Here is a 6,085-nt window from a genome sequence, read left to right on the forward strand (position 1 = left end):
TCCAGACTGGTTGATGAAGATTCTGTCCCAGGAGCCGCAGCGGCTGCTCTCAGATCAGGAGTTAGATCCAGGCTTGGTATCGTGGGCTTTTGGCACAAGGGTCGCCATTTTGGGCCTGTGATTTTTTTTCCCTATAACAGTTCGTTTCTTGCTTCAGACATTCCTTTTATGAGAAATAAAAGGTTACAGATTACAGGGCTGTGTACCCCTGGCCCCAAAACCATTCCCTTTTCTTCCCCTGCCTCGAGATGCCACTTGTATCTTTTTTTAAAAAATTTCACTACATTTGTGAATATCCATAAACAATATATAGTATTTTTTGCAAGGGTTACGTTTCTTTTTACTTTTTAATATATTTTATTGATTTTTTACAGAGAGGAAGGGAGAGGGATAGAGAGTTAGAAACATCGATGAGAGAGAAACATCGATCAGCTGCCTCCTGCACACCCCCTACTGGGGATATGCCTGCAACCAAGGCACCTGCCCTTGACCGGAATCGAACCTGGGACCTTTCAGTCCGCAGGCCGACGCTCTATCCACTGAGCCAAACCGGTTTGGGCCACTAAAGTATTGTTTCTACACTTTTCCTAAACAGGAAACCCTACGCATCATTTAGTAACTTGTTCTTTCCTCTCAACATTATGCCCCTAGGACTTGCTCGTGTGATCACACGTAGTGGGTTTAGAATTCAGTGACGGCGAACCTATGACATGCGTGTCAGAGGTGACACGCGAACTCATTTTTTGGGTTGATTTTTCTTTGTTAAATGGCATTTAAATATATAAAATAAATATCAAAAATATAAGTCTTTGCTTTGCTGTGGTTGCAAAGATCAAAACATTTCTCTATGTGACACGGCACCAGAGTGAAGTTAGGGTTTTTCAAAATGCTGACACGCCGAGCTCCAAAGGTTCGCCATCGCTGGCGTCGATCGTTCCTCTGAATTGGTGCGGAGTGGCTCACTGTGGGGACCTAACGCGGGTTAGAAGCCCGCCCCCACAGGTGGACACTAACGCTGCCCCTTCCTTTCTCTCACTTCCTCGAGTGCCGATGGGTTCGCATCTCAGCCTGTAACTTAAGGGCTGGGAAGCAAGCACGTTCCCCAAGGAGCCCTGGCTTTCTCACCCATAAAAACGGGAATAGCGGTGCTTACTTCTAGGGCCGTTGTGAGGACTCGCATGCCGCTGTAGGCGAAGCACTTGGAGTAGAGCCTGCAAGGCAAGTGTTGGATGTGGGTGCAGAGAAGGTGTGGATGGAGCCGTGTCCCCGCCTCTCCCAGGCTGTGCCTCTGGACAAGTCCCTTCCCCGTGGGTAGAGCAAGGCGTTGTGACGAAGGCGGAGGTGACATTTAGTAGACACTCAGCAAAGATGCATTTTTCTCGCCTCACTGCCGTTTCCTCCCCTGCGAGGTCTTTCGGGGCCGGGTGCGGGGACTGAGGCTCAGAGAGGTGGAGACACTTTCTGCAGGTCACACAGCACTTGGAGCGGGAGGGCTTCCTCCAGGCCACGCCCCAGGGCCGGGGCCCTGTGCTCATTGTTGGGGACCCTCAGGGCCAGCCCTTCCTGCTGCAGACAGGCCCCGGGCCTGGCCCTGAGGCTCGGCCACCCACTGCGTTCTTGCTTCCATGTGGAGCTGATACACACAGCCCTCCACAGGCCTCTCAGAAGCGGCCACCAAGCGCTCCTGTAGCGTGGCAGCCGCAGAATCCAAACAGGCTCTTAATAAAAGATCAGAAAGGAGAGGGTGGGGAGGGCGAGGGAGGGGGGAGCTCCCCCCAAACCAGGCGCCCCTCCAGGCTCCCCACTGCTGAGCTTTCCTTTACGGAAGTGATTCGGTTGGCGTTGTATCTTCGCAGCTAAAGGCATTCTCCCCCCAAGTTGTTTCCCTCCAGCAACCGGCCGGGAGCCAAGTGGGGGGTTTAAAATATACAAAAGGAAACAGAGTATGGCGAGGTCTGGGGGAGAAGGGCCAAGAGGCAGCGGGTGCTCTGGGGGTGGCAGAGCGGAGCGGGCACTGAGCCATGTCTGGAGCCGAAAGTGGCTTTGCCCGGGCCCACGGCGTCCCCAGGGGTCTGAACGGCAGCCCTGCGTCAGCTCCTTGCCACGAAACCCCAAAAGGTGCAGCTGGGGGCCCCCGGAGACCACCTGATCCCTGGTCTCCGATTTCTGTTTTAGGCAAAGAAGCTGTTCTCTGGATCATCCGGCTGAGGAACCCCAATATGCACAGCAGGTAAGAGAGTGTCGGGGTGGGAGTGGGGGCCTGGAATCCTGGCCGAGGAGGGGGCGAGCTATGGGGGTCTCTACCTTATCGCCCCCACCCATGGGAGACTTTAGCATCTGCGTCCACTTTCGGTGCCCGATGGGCTGAAAAGACAAACCAGTCCCCTCAGGCACAGAGGGAGGAACTGTTGCTGTAAGTAGTCATGTTAGCTGACTACTGTGTTTACACTTTAAACAGGCCAGGGGCAGGGATATGACTTCACATGGCTGATGGCAATCCCCCAAACCCCCTGATAAGGTCTGATCATTCCCTGCTTTGCAAATGAGGAAATGGAAGCTCAGAGAGGTATAGTCACTCCCCAAAGTCACCCAGCCGGTGCGTGCGTGGTGAAGCCAGACGCAAGAGCTCAATGTGGTTGATTCTAGAACCTGGGCCATTGACCGCTATGTGGCCCAGGTTGTTGAAAGTCAAGCTGAGCTGCTCGAAGAGGTGGCCTGGCACGGAGGGGAGCTCCCAGCTGTGCAGGGCTGGGGCTCTGAGTCCAACATGTGCGCTCGTCCAGGCCCTTTGGTTAGGGAGGGAGGGTGAGTGGCCAGTGAGCACAGCACGGGAGGAAGAGGAGAGGGGCCTTGAGGTCGCACTGGAGAACTTGGAACTAGGGAGCTACAGCAGATGCTTGAGCAGGAGAGTCAAGTCCGAGCCGTGCCTGCACGCCAGTGTTGGGGCAGTACGCTCCGAGCAGTTTTGTTAATGATAACCACCACAGCGCCAGAAACTGCGCTGAGCACTTTGTAGGCATGATCTTAACGGTCACAAAAACTCCAGGAGAGAGGAGCTGTGATCACCCCATTTTACAGATGAGGCCACTGAGGCCCAGAGAAGTGACGTGGTTTGCTCACCTGGGGAGCGTGGCACAACGGACATTTGGACTCAGGACTGGCTGATTCCAAAGCCCGCGTTCCTGTATCCGTTAGGTGTGGCCACCGCAATGCTGAGTAACAGATAATCACAAAACCTCGGCGCCGTAGAACAAGTGTTGAGCTAACTCACCCGTCCAATGTGTGTTGGCTGAGCCAGGCTGGTCTCAGCTGGGCCGCTCTGTTCTGCTTCCTGTCTCTCATCCTTTGGGGGTCAGTGGGCTGCCTCGGACATGGTCCTCTCCCGGAGATGTCAGGGAGAAGGCAAGCAGCGACACCCGAAGCTTCTGGGGGCGAAGGTTCAGAACCAGCACAGAGCCATTCCCGCCTCGTTCTGGTGACTGAAGCAAGTCACCGGGCCAAGCCCAACATCAGAGGGTGGGGAACTACACTCCGTCCCTTTCACAGGAGAGACTGCCAGGTCACTTGGTGCGAGTGGGAATGCCAGCGCTGGGTTCTACGACAGCGCCTGTGACTTATGAAAACTATATCCGCACCTCTTTCCAAGGGTGGAGCCCTGGAGCGTGGGCTGGGCTTCTTGACTCCCTGCTGATGAGCAGAAGATGGGTGTGACAGCTGGGACCCCGTCCTTGCTCTCTTGAGGACCATCCCTCTGGGGGAATCCAGCCGCCACGTTGTCAGGACACTCAAGCAGCCTGTGGAGACACCCACGTGGTGAGGACCGGGGGACTCCCGCCAGCCACTGTGCGAAGGACCCTTTTTGGAGGCAGGTCCCCGGCCTCAGTTGAGCCTTCAGATGACCGTAGCCTGCTGACATCCAGATGGCAACGCCGTGAGAGACCCCGAGTTAGAACCACCCAGCCAAGGAGCTCCTGAATTCCTGACCCACGGAAGCTGGGAGACAACAAGTGTTTCTTGTTCTAGCCGCCCAGTCCTGGGACAGTTCGCTCTGCGGTGACAGCCCACTCTCTGCCGCCCCTTCCGAGGCTGGGACGGAAGACGTAGTCTCTGCTCCCGGGAGAACCAAATAAGTCCCGGCAATTTACGGAGATTAGGGACCAAAAATACTCATGATAAACTGGTCATTGAGAAACATCTGCTCTCGAGCTGCCCAAATTGGGCCGTCCTCAAAGGGAATGAAAACGCGTCCGAGGATGGGGGCGGCTGAGGGGGGGCTGATGCCACCCCCTGGGCAGACGCAGCTTGTTATTCGGGGCCCTCCGCGCGGCTGGGGTGAGGGCAGGAATCTGAACCAAGGTCTGGTGGGGTTTACGGAAAGGAGCTGCCTGTAGCAAGGCACTGAGGGCTCTGTCTAGGGGCAAGGGAGGTCCCCACCCTTACCACACTCCTACTGTGTGCCAGGTACCCCTACTGTGTGCCAGGTGCCAGGTAGGCACTTAGCACCCCGCCTCTGAGGACCGAGGACTGGTGTGTTGGCAGACTTTGGCGGTATGAGGACTAAGGGCTGAGAGGCAGTGTGGAGTAGTCGTTAGGAGCCCACGGGCAGACCTGGGTTTGAACGTTGGCGATGACGCCTGTTCGCTCTGAGGCTTATAGGTGGCCAGTGGCTTCTACACTCTGAGCCAGTTTGCCCACCTGTAAAGTGGGCATCATAAATAGCAGAGCTGCCCTGGCCGGTTTGGCTCAGTGGATAGAGCGACAGCCTGCGGACGGAAGGGTCCCAGGTTCGATTCCGGTCAAGGGCACGACATACCTTGGTTGCAGGCTCCTCCCCAGCCCGGGGCTTGGTCAGGGCGTGTGCAGGAGGCAACCCATCGACGTGTTTCTCGCACATCGATATCTCTCTCTGTCTTTTCCTCTCTCTTCCATTCTCTCTAAAAATCAATGGGAAACTATCCTCGGGTGAGGATTTAAAAAATAAATAAATCAACAGCAGGGCCTGCCCGACCTGTGGCTGCGCTCTGCCCAACTTCGCTTTGCGCCCCAAAGTGCAGACTTTGGAGTCAGGAGCCTGGCATGTGAGCCCCAAATCCTGACTCAGCCTCAGCTCCCCGCTCTGTGAGCCGTAGGCAATAGTAGCGACCTCCTCGGGCAGGAAAAGGGCTCCATATGATTATGGTTGGCGAACGTGCAAGTCCTCGCTGGGCACAAACCAGGGCCCCTCCAGCGGGCCCTGTGTAGCCCGATCCTCTAGGATCCCAGCCGGCGGCTCCCGCCCCTGCCTGACCCAGTTTTTCATCCAAATTTGGCCCCTGGCCCAGGCCCTGGCCTATTTTCGGTCCACCTCTTTCTGTTGCAGGAAAAAGAGACCCACGCACATTTACCTTAAAACAGGGGGTGTATTGTGGGGAGGTGTGGGGACAGGAATGTCGGGGGGCGGAGACAGGAAAACCCTTGGGACTGGGTCTGCTTCCATGTGGACTCTCTTTTCTTTGCTCCTTAAGAAGGAATCCTTCCACCTGTCTTGGCGGGGAGGCCCCCTGCCCAGGCCTGGACAGTCACAAGCCGGGGAACGCGTGGCGACTCTCGTTGTTGAAAGCTGAGACTTGCGGGGAAGAAATGCAGGTTTGGGCTGATCAGCCGAATTCAGGTTTTAACAGGACCCTCAGGGCTGTTGTGAGAAAGGAAGTGAGCAGGGATGGGGGAGCGGAGGGGTGTAGGCAGTGACCCTCACTTCTCATCCAAACCAGGACACTTTGAGGTGGACAGGGCGCAGGGACAGGGGACACACACCGAGACCGCGCCGGCGAGCCAGGCCCTGTGCTCGCCCGAGGAGCGCGGAGGCGTCTGGAAGGAAGGGGGTGAGGCCGGCGGGTGCCCAGCCTGGAAGGGTGCCACACTGTGTGCTCAGAGCACCACGCAGGCCAGGAGCCCCCTTTCCTCCGGCTCTTCATCGCTGGTGACTGACTCGTCCCCTCGTCTTCCTGCCTGACTCCTCACCCCGCCCCTGGGCAGTGATATCACCTCTCAGCTCTTAGCAGTCTTTAGAAATGGTCTTTAATGTATTGATTTGAGAGAGAGAGAT

The sequence above is a fragment of the Myotis daubentonii genome, chromosome 19, assembly GCF_963259705.1.
Source record: "Myotis daubentonii chromosome 19, mMyoDau2.1, whole genome shotgun sequence".
NCBI lineage: Eukaryota > Metazoa > Chordata > Mammalia > Chiroptera > Vespertilionidae > Myotis > Myotis daubentonii.